At 37.5% G+C, this 10,575-nt stretch overlaps 1 pseudogene; it reads right to left on the reverse strand.

Moving 5' to 3' along the window:
• Window positions 1–1,840: 1,840 nt before the first annotated feature.
• On the reverse strand, window positions 1,841–10,236 carry LOC109268181 (ferritin light chain-like; annotated as a pseudogene).
• Window positions 10,237–10,575: the final 339 nt, after the last annotated feature.

The raw sequence follows: 10,575 nt of genomic DNA on the forward strand, positions 1-10,575 counted from the left end.
CGGCTCTGTGCTGACAGCTTAGAACCTGGAGCCTGCTTCAGATTCTCTGTCTCCTTCTCTCTCTGCCCCTCCCCTGCTTGTGCTTTGTCTCTCCCTCTTAAAAATAAATATTAAATTTTTTTTTAACTTTTAGATGTATGTTACTAAATTGTCCTTCAAAATCTGTATCTTTTTGCATTCCCCTTGACCGTATACAATAGACTATTTTTCCTCAAATGTCCGTCTGTTTTGTTTGGTCTTTGCCAATCTGATTGGGAAAATGTGACTAACTTTAAAATTTTCATCTTACTGTTATTGAAGTATGGTATATTGGTATATTTTAAATTATGTCATATATATACATACATACATATATATATATATATATATATATATAATTAGATAGCATAGCGTAAAAATCTGAAGTGCACAGCTCAATAACTTTTTACATAGGTATACAGCTGAGTAACCACCATCCAGATCAAGATATAAAACATTTCCATCAAAAATACAATACAATACAATACAATACAATACAATACAATACAATACAATAAAACATTTCCATCACCTCAGAAAACTCTGTCTTGCCACTTCACCCACTCACCCCAGGAATAATCCTTCTTCTGACGTCTATCAACACTAATTCATTTCCCCTGCCTGTTCTTGAATATAAATGAAATCAGTTTTATGATGTCTTCCTTCACTCAACATATCTGTGAGATTCATCCTTGTTGTTGTATGTATCAGTAGTTCATTCTTTTTTGTTATTGTTTTATATTCCACTACATGAATACACTATGCATTAGTAATCCATTCTCCTGCTGATGGACATTTGAATTGTTCTAGTTTTTTACTGTAATAAATAAAGCTGCTATGAACTTTCTTGAACATGTCCTTCATTGAGTATATATACTCATTCCTCTTGGTCGTAAACCTAAAGAATTCCTGAGTCATAGAGTAGCTTTAATAGATACTGCTTAATAGTTTTCTAAAGTTACACTCCCACCAGCAGTTGTATGAGACTTCCACCTTCTCCCCATCCTTCCCGATATTCAGTGTTTTTATGCTTTTACATCTTAGATTTCCCAATGAATATATAATAGTATCTTGTGTTTTTAATTTGCATTTATTTATTTATGTATTTATATTTTAGAGAGAGAGAGTGCGAGCATGCAAGTGGGAAAGAGAGGCAGAGGGAGAGGAGAGAGAGAATCTCAAGCAGGTTCTATGCCCAGTTCCAAGCCCACCATGGGGCTTGATCTGATGACACTGAGATTATGACCTGAGCCTAAACCAAGTTACTAGCTCAACAAACTGAGCCACCCAGGCACCCCTAATGTACATTCTTCTGATGAATAATGATGCTGACCATATTTTCATATGCTTATTAGCTACTTGGATATTCTCTTTTGAGTGGTACTTGTTCAAACCTTTGCCCATTCTTTAAACTGTTATGGGGGTTTTTGGTCTTTTTTTTAATTTGTTTGAACTCTTTATATGTTCTGATTATAACCCCTTTGTCAGATGGATGGATAGATAACTATTGTAGTTTGTAACTTGCCTCTTTACTCACTGATATTTCTAATAAACAAAAGTTCTTAATTTCAATTAAGTCCAATTATGTTTTTATTCTTCTATGGTTATTGTCTTTTTTATCTTATATAGGAAATCTTTGGGGTGCCTGGCTGGTTCATTTGGTAGAGTCTGTGATTTTTGATCTCAGGGTTATGAGTTTGAGCCCCACTTGGTGGGTAGAGTTTACTTAAAAACAACAACAACAACAAAAAACAAAAAAACTTTGTCTACCCCAAGGTCAGAAGTTCTACGTTTTCTCCCCCCCCCCCTTTTTTTTTTTTTTTTTTTGCTGCTAAAAAACTTTATTGTTTTCATTTGGTCCACGGCTTGGGCGAGGGCTTCAGGTGGTTAAAAAACAGCCTAGTGGCTGCAAGGAGAGACTCAGGCACAAGCCCTGGCACCTGGGGGATGCCAGAAGGACCCTCTCAAAAGCTGCTGGGCTCCAGAGACTTCTAGTTGTGCTTGAGGGTGAGCCTTTCGAAGAGATACTAGCCCAGCCCAATGTGGGGGCCGGACAGCCTGTGGAGATTAGTCAGGTGGTCGCCCATCTTCTTGATGAGTTTCGCTTCCTCATCTGGAAAGTGATTCTCCAGGAAGTCACAGAGATGGGGGTCTGCGCGGGCAGAACCCAGGGCATGCAGAAAAAGGGCCTGCTTCAGCTTCTTCTCCAGAAGCAGGGCGGCTTCCATGGCTTCCAGGGTTTTACCCCACTCATCTTGGGACAGTGTCTGCACTTCCCGGAAGAGGGCGCGGCCGCCGAGCTGGTTTTGAGTGTTCAAGAGACGCTCAGGGCCCTCCGGCTTCTCCTCAGACACTTCACTGGAGAAGTGGTCCAGGCCTTCCAGACCACGTGGTCACGGTCGAACTAGAAGGCCAGGGAGAGGTAGGTGTAGGAGGCCTGCAGATGCATGTCGACCCGGAGGTTGACAGCCGCCTCCACCTCGGTGGAATAATTCTGACGAATCTGGGAACTGGGTTGATCGGTAACGAGGAGCTAAGTTCAAAATCGGGTGTTGGCTGGTTCCGGAGGCAGAGGGTAGGCAAGAAGATGGCCCCGAAGGTTGCAAATGGAAACAAAGGTTGGAAGGTGGTCGGAAGCCGGTAGAAAGGGCGTTCCTGGGTCTGTTCCGTCCAAACACTGTTGAAGCAAGAGACAGATGCGCAGGACCGCGGGCGCATTCTCCTGTGTTTTCTTCTAAAAGTTTGAATATTGTAATTTGACGGTTTGGCATTTTTAATTAAAATTTTTTAAGTTTATTTATTTTGAAAGAGGGGAGGAGGAGGAGCAGAGAGAGAGGAAGAGAGAACCCCAAGCATGCTTCACACTCTCAGTGTGGGGCCGATGTGGGGCTCAAACTCATGAACCTGTGAGATCATGACCCCTGCTGAAATCAAGAGTTAGATGCTTAACCAAGGGAGCCACCTAGGTGCCCCTGGTATATTTAATTTTGACACATTTATACTTATGAGCCATCTTTAATTTTTGTATATGGTCTAAGGAAAGAGTTAACTTTGTGAGTTTTTTTTTAATCCTCGTAGTTCTGGCCTCACGTGTTAAAAAAATCCAAACAAACATTTTCTTGTGCAGAATTGCATTGGCACCTCAGAGAGAAAATATTCAATATTTCACCATAAATATGTTAGATGTAGTTTTTTGGTATTTTTGTAGATAGCTTTTGTCAGATTAATAAATTTCACATATTCTCAATTTGCTGAGAAGTTTTTCCTGAGTGCATGTTTCTTTTATCAATGAATTTTCTGTATCTAATGAGATAATTATATGGTTTTTCTCTTTTTCTGTTAATGTGGTGAATTATACTAATTATTTTAGAATGTTAAATCAACCTTGCTCCCCTGGGATGAACATACTTGGTTATTGCATTTTTAAACAATCTCTGTATTCAATTTGCTAGTGTTTTATTTAGAATTTTTGCATTTATATGCAGGAAAGATTTTGGTTTTGGCATCAGATTTATGTTAGCTTCATAAGATAAGTAAGCTGGTGTTACCTTTTGTCTAATCTCTGAAAGGGTTTGAGAGAAATTATCATTATTTCTTCTTATATATGTGGTACAATTTATCTTGAAAGTCACCTGGGCCTGGCTTATTTTTTATGGAATTTTAACTATAAATTCCATTTCTTTAGCATATATCAAAGTATTAGCGTTTTACTTCTTTTTGTATCAGTTTTGGTAAATTGTATTTTTTGAAGAATTTGTGTACATTGTCAAATTTATTGCCATAAAGTTCACTGTGTTCTCTTAGTATCTGTAGAATGTGTAGTAACATGACATTTTGAAACTTATAATACTGGTCTTTTGTGTTTTCTCTCTCTTTTATTGATTTTTTAAAAAGATTTTATTTTAAAATAATTTATACACCTAATGTGGGGTTCAAACTCACAACTGTGGGATCAAGGGTCACATGCTCCACTAACTGAGCCAGCCAGGCGCCCCTCTTTTATTGCTTATGTTTGCTAGGAGATTATAGATCTTATTATTCCATTAAAAAATGAATTTTTAGCTATGATAATTTCTCTATAGTATGTATACTTTCTATTTCATTGATTACTGTGCTCTCTTTACTGTTTCCTTTCCTTCTACTTTAAGTTTAATTTGTGCTTTTTCAAGTTTTATAAAATGAAAGCTTATTGATTTTCATTTATTTTTATTTTTCTTCAAGTAAGCTCTACACCCAATGTGGGGCTTGAACTCACTACCCTGAGATCAAGAGTCACATGCTCTTTGGACTGAGCCAGCCAGGTGCCCCTAGAATACTGATTTTCAACCATTCCTCTTTTTTTTTTTTTAATGTATTCATTAAGGCCATAAATTTCCTTCTAAGCACTGCTTTAGCTACATCCCATAGCTTTTGGTGTGTTTTATTTGCATTATTCTTAAGTTCAAAAAAAAATTTTTTTTTTTTATTTAAGTAGGCTCCACACCTAGCATCGAGCCCAATGCAAAGTTTGAACTCACAATCCTGAGATCAAGACCTGAGCTGAGATCAAGAGTCTGAAGCTTGGGGCTCCTGGGTGGCTCAGTCGGTTAAACGTCCTGACTTTGGCTTAGGTGATGATCTCATGGTTTGTGAGTTTAAGCCCTATGTCAGGCTCTGTGCTGACAGCTCAGAGCCTGCACCCTGCTTCTGATTCTGTGTGTGTCTCTCTCTCTGCTCCTCCCCTGCTTGCACTCTGTGTGTGTGTGTGTGTGTGTGTGTGTGTGTGTGTGTGTGTGTGTTTGTGTGTGTGTGTCTTTCTCAAAAATAAGTAAGCATTAAAAAAAAAAAAAAAAAAGATGCTTAACTGACTGAACCACCCAGGCACCCCAGTTCAAAATATTTTCTAATTTCCTTTGTGATGTCTTCTTTGGCCACAGGTCATTTAGAAGTATGTTCCTTAATTTTAACACATTTTGGGATTTTCTCCTTATATTTCTGTGTCGATTTCTAATAGTTGGAAAATATACTCTGTATAATTGCAGTCCTTTGAAAGTTGTTGAGTTTTGCTTTATAACCCAGCATATGGTCTATCTTGGTGTGCTCTTGAAAAGAATGTGTATTCTGCAATTATCCGGCACAGTGTTCTCTGAGTTTCAGTTAGGTCAAGTTGCTTAACAGTGTTGTTTAAATGTATTTTCATTGACAATTTGGTCTTTTGATTTTGGTTACTAGGAAATGTGTGTTAAAATTCCTAATTATGGGGACACCTGGGTGGCTCAGTTGATTGAGTGTCCCAAGTTCACCTCAGGTCAAGATCTCAGGTCAAGATCTCATGGTTCATGAGTTCGAGCCCCTGGGGCTTGAACATGGGATTCTCTGCTATCAGCACAGAGCCTGCTTTAGATCCTGTCTCCCTCTGTCTGTGCCCCTCCCCCACTAGCACGTGTGTGTGCACACACACTCTCAAAAATGAACATTAAAAAAACCAATTATGATTTCATCTATTTATTTTTAGTTTACTTAATTTTTGTTTCATATATACATATTTTTTTATATTTATTTTAAAAGAGAGAGAGGGTGGGTGTGAGTGGGGGGTTGGGGCAGAGAGAGAGGAGATAGAGAATCCCAAGCAGGCTGTCAGCACAAACACGATGCTCCATCTCATAAGCCATGAGATCATAACCTGAGCTAAAATCAAGAGTCAGATGCTCAGCCGACTGAGCCACTCAGGTGCCCCTCATGTATATTTTTAAATATTTTATATGTAAGGAATATCTATGCCCAATGTGGGGCTCGTACCTACAACCCTGAGATCAAGAGTCACATGCTCCACTGACTGAGCCAGCCAGGAGCCCTAATTTTTGGTTCATATATGCTAAAGCTAGGTTATTATGTCCATACAGACTTAAGATTGTTAGGTTTTCCTATTGAACCAGTGCTTTGATTATTATGAAATGTTCTTTCTTATTTCTACCAACACTTCTTGCCTGAAAGTACATTTTGTCTTAAAAATGTGTCATGCCAGCTTTCTTTTGATTAATGTTTTCATGCTATGTCTTTTTTTCACCCTTATACTTTCAAGTTATCTGTGTCTTTATGTTTAAATGTATTTCTAATGAACAACATAGTCTTTTCTGAAAAACTGACATCCACCTACTTATAATGAGCTTATTGACATAATTGGGTTTAAGTCTACCATCTTCTATTTGTTTTATTGATTTCATTATCTTTACTCTTCCTTCCTGTTTTCTTTTATAGTAATTAAGTCTCTATTTTATTTTGTCTCCATTTAATTTTTGTTACTTAGTATCTTTTTAAAGAAATTACCAAATGGTATATATTTTTTCATTTTTTTTTCTTAATGTTTTACCAAATGGCAAATTTAAAATATTAAGTCCTTGGGACTACCTAGGTGGCTCAGTCAGTTAAGCGTCCGACTTCGGCTCAGTAATGATCTCACAGCTCCTAAGTGTGAGCCCTGCATCAGGCTCTGTGCTGACAGTTCAGAGCCTGGAGCCTGCTTTAGATTCTTTGTCTCCCTCTCTCTCTGCCCCTCCCCTGATTGTGCTTTGTCTCTCAAAAATAAATCAACATTTTTTAAAAATTAAAAAAAAGTTTTAGAGTTAATTAACATAAATATAGCAAAATTCTTAAGTCTATTCCTAGGCTATTAAATTCTATACATATTTATATTAAACATTTATTTTATATATTATTTATAACATCTTTTACTTTTATGTTTTAAAGATTTTTTTTAGTGTTTATTTTTGAAAGAGACAGAGTGTGAACAGGGGAGAGGGGGAGAGAGAGAGAGAGAGAGAGAGAGAATATATCCCAATAGGCTTCTCGCTGTTAGCACAGAGCCCGACTCAGGGCTCCGTCCCATGAACTGTGAGATCATGACCTGAGCTGAAATCAAGAGTCAGAGGCTTGGGGCACCTGGATGGCTCAGTCGGTTAAGCACCTGACTTTGGCTCAGGTCATGATCTCAAGGTTCATGAGTTTGAGCCCCGTGTCGGGCTCTTTGCTGACAGCTCAGAGCTTGGAAGTCTGCTTTGGATTCTGTCTCCCACACTCTCTCTCTCTCTCTCTCTCTCTCTCTCTCTCTCTCTCTCTCTCTGCCCCTACCCCACTTGCACTCTCTCTCCCTCAAAAATAAATAAACATTAAAAAAAAAAGAGTCAGAGGCTTAACCAACTGAGACACCCAGGTGTCCCTATATTTTTTATATTTAAAAACATTTGTTTTTTATTTAGATAATCTCTATGCCCAATGTGGGGCTTGAACTCACAACTGTGAGATGAAGAGTTGCATGCTCCACCAACTGAGCCAGCCAGGCACCCCTATGTTAAAAAAAACTTTTAAAATCTTCTATATGATTACTACTGGGAATCTAGAAAAGCTATTATCTTTTATCTGGCTTCTTTATTGACCTCTCATATTTGTTGTGACTATTTTTATTATTCCCATGGATTTTCTAGTTTAACCTTAAATCATCTGCAAACAATGTTAAATGTTAAAATTCCTTTCAAATATGTCTTAGTTGGGGCGCCTGGGTGGCTCAGTCAGTTGAGCATTCAACTTTAGCTCAGGTCACGATCTCATGACTTGTGGGTTCCAGCCCCACATCAGGCTCTGTGCCTCAGAGCCTGGAGCCTGCCTCGGATTCTGTCTCCCTCTGTCTGCCCCTCCCTGTCCATGCTGTCCATGCTCTGTCTCTCTGTCTCTCTCTCAAAAACAAATAAACATTAAACAAATTAAAAAAAAAAGACAAGTATGTCTTATGTTGAACCATATGAAATTGTCAATATTTTGCCATTTTGTCCTATAGAAATGACACTTTCGTATGGTTTAACTTACTGTATCTTTTCTGCCCTATGTTTATTACCTTAGCTTGAAACTCTGTAATAACACTGGATAAAATCAGCAATAGAGGACCTTTGTGTTCTTCCTAATATTAATGGGAGTGTCTTTTAACATTTACTTTTTTAACCAAAAATATGATGTTTAGGGCTGTGTTTCATTACATTAAGCAAGAGTTCTTCTTTTTCCGGTTTCTATAACTCTTAGGAATGTCTGTTAAAATTCATGAAATATCTTTTTGCTCTCCGTAAACATGTACTTACGGATTTTTTCCTTTATTAATAGAAATTATATGTGTAGATTGCTTTTTAAAAATTTTCTTTATAATAGTTTTTAAAATGTGCTACAAGATTTACTTTATATGCTTTTATTATCATAGAGACAGTGCATATTCATGTAGCAAAATTAGAAAATGTAGAAAAGCAAGTATAAGAAAATAAAATTTTATTCCCACTATGTAGAGTTTAGCAATGTTAAAATAAGTAGGTTTCTCTGTGCTGACCATCTCAAATTCCATGTGAAATGTCTTAGGCCATGGTGTAATGTTGTTTTTTTTTTTATTAAAAAAATGTTTATTTTTGAGAGACAGAGAGAGAGACAGAGACAGTGTGAGTGGGTGAGAGGTAAAGAGAGACAGAGACACAGAATCTGAAACAGGCTTCAGGCTCTGAGCTGTCAGCACAGAGCCTAACGTGGGGCTTGAACCCGGGGACAGCGAGATCATGACTTGAGCCAAAGTTGAACTCTTAACCGACTGAGCCACCCAGGCTCCCCTGATGTAATGGTTTTTGATACATAACTGGATTCATTTCATTAATAGTTTATTTATAATGTACTTATTCTCATTGGTGAAATTGTTCATGGTTCTTTTGTAAGTCATGGACATGTTTGAAAATCTGATGAAAACCTTTACCCTTTCTTCAGAACTATATATATGTGTGCATTTGTGTGACATATACACACAATTATCCATTTGGTTTCAAACACTGATGGACCTTCTTGAAGCTCCATCAGGAATATTCCAGGGTCTAGAGACTCCAGCTTAAGAACCATGGTCTGATTTTCTTTTTCCTTTGCCATGTTCTGGTATAAGAATTGAGCTAAAATTGGAAGCTCTTCTTTCTTTCTTTCTTTCTTTCTTTCTTTCTTTCTTTCTTTCTTTCTTTCTTTTCTTTGCCTTTCTTTCCTTCCATTTCCTTGCAGATTTGAAAGAATTTGTGCCTAAAGTCCTCTAGAGTAGGGGCACTAATTTCTTCATCTTACCCATATAGAATCAAGTTTTATTAAATAGTTTATGGATGAAGAAAAAAGAGTTTTAAGTATATTTTCATAAGGTCTTTAGTAGCTTACAAAATGATCAAAATTGCATGAATGGGTGGGGGAACCTGAGGAGTGTTAAATGGTCTACACTCCATATCTTTCATTGAGGGCAGTCAAGAGTACTCCTGATGGTTGATAAACCAAATAATAGAGACAGAGTATATTAGTTAGAGTCCTAGATAGTTCCATCGGAAGGACCCAAACCAGAAGTGGTCCCAAGTGACTAACTCCCAGGCCCAGAACTAATGGTTATGGGCTGGAAGGAAGAGAGCAGAGAGACTTATACTTGTCAAACTGTACACTCCCTAAATCTGCAGATTGAATTTTTATTTCCGTGGCCATGTTTTTTAATTTATATATTAACAAAAAGTAGAGTTCCATGTAAGAAAACCTATAGGATAAAATTTCAGAGGAAAATCCATGGAAATAATTATATAATTATTACACAAGAAAGACTGATAACAGGTGGCCAAGATTTCAACTCAAGAAGCCAGAAAAAGAACAACAAAATAAGTCCAAAGAAAATGGGCAGAACTAATACAGATGAGAGTAAAAACTAATAAGGGAGAAAAAAAAACAGAGAAGAATAGAAACGAATAATAAACAAAATGTAAAGCAAGGGCTGGTTTTTCAGGACAGAGACATTTTAAAACATTAAGAGAGATATTTGTGGGGCACCTGGGTAGCTCAGTCAGTTAAGCATCTGATTCTTGATCTCAGCTCAAGTCTTAAAATCAGGGTTGTGATTTCAAGCCCTGTGTTGGGAATGAAGCCTACTTAAAAAAAAGGAAAGGAGGGAGAGAGAGAGAGAGATTTGTAACTTTGATCAAAGACAAGTTTCCTAGTTTCAACAGCAAAAGAAAAGTACATTTTCCCACCTTCTGAATATGTGAGTCTTCATACATGGTTAAGACTATGGTAAAAAAAAAGCAGTCTTTAATGCTACTTCCTGTTCTCCTCTGACATGTGCGGTTGTGTAGTCCATCGCAGAAGAAAGTGGTCGCTGGCCTGCTCCATCGCACCACTAGCCACTTCTCCAGCCAGAACGTCAGGCATCTCCCATCACTGCTCCACTCTACCCCATTGCTTTCTTGCATCTTATGTGACAGTAGGATCCCTGTATTTTATTTTTCTGTAATAAACTGTTTTCCCAATCCTGTCCCAAAAGCTTTTAGCGTGTTCTCTTTATCCATGGTGTTGTAAAATTCCAGAATGTGTCCAAGTATGAATCTTTTTTTCTTTTTTAAATTCACCCTATTGTGTACTTAATAAGCCCTTTTAGTCTGAAGTTTTACATCTTATACCAACTCTAGGGGATTATTATTTTTCTATTACTTTTATGATTTTTTTCCTCTGTTCTCTATTTCTGGAACTCTTATTAGATACAGTTTCTTT

Source organism: Panthera pardus, unplaced genomic scaffold, assembly GCF_024362965.1.
Source record: "Panthera pardus isolate Hobbes unplaced genomic scaffold, ASM2436296v1 HiC_scaffold_24, whole genome shotgun sequence".
Lineage (NCBI taxonomy): Eukaryota > Metazoa > Chordata > Mammalia > Carnivora > Felidae > Panthera > Panthera pardus.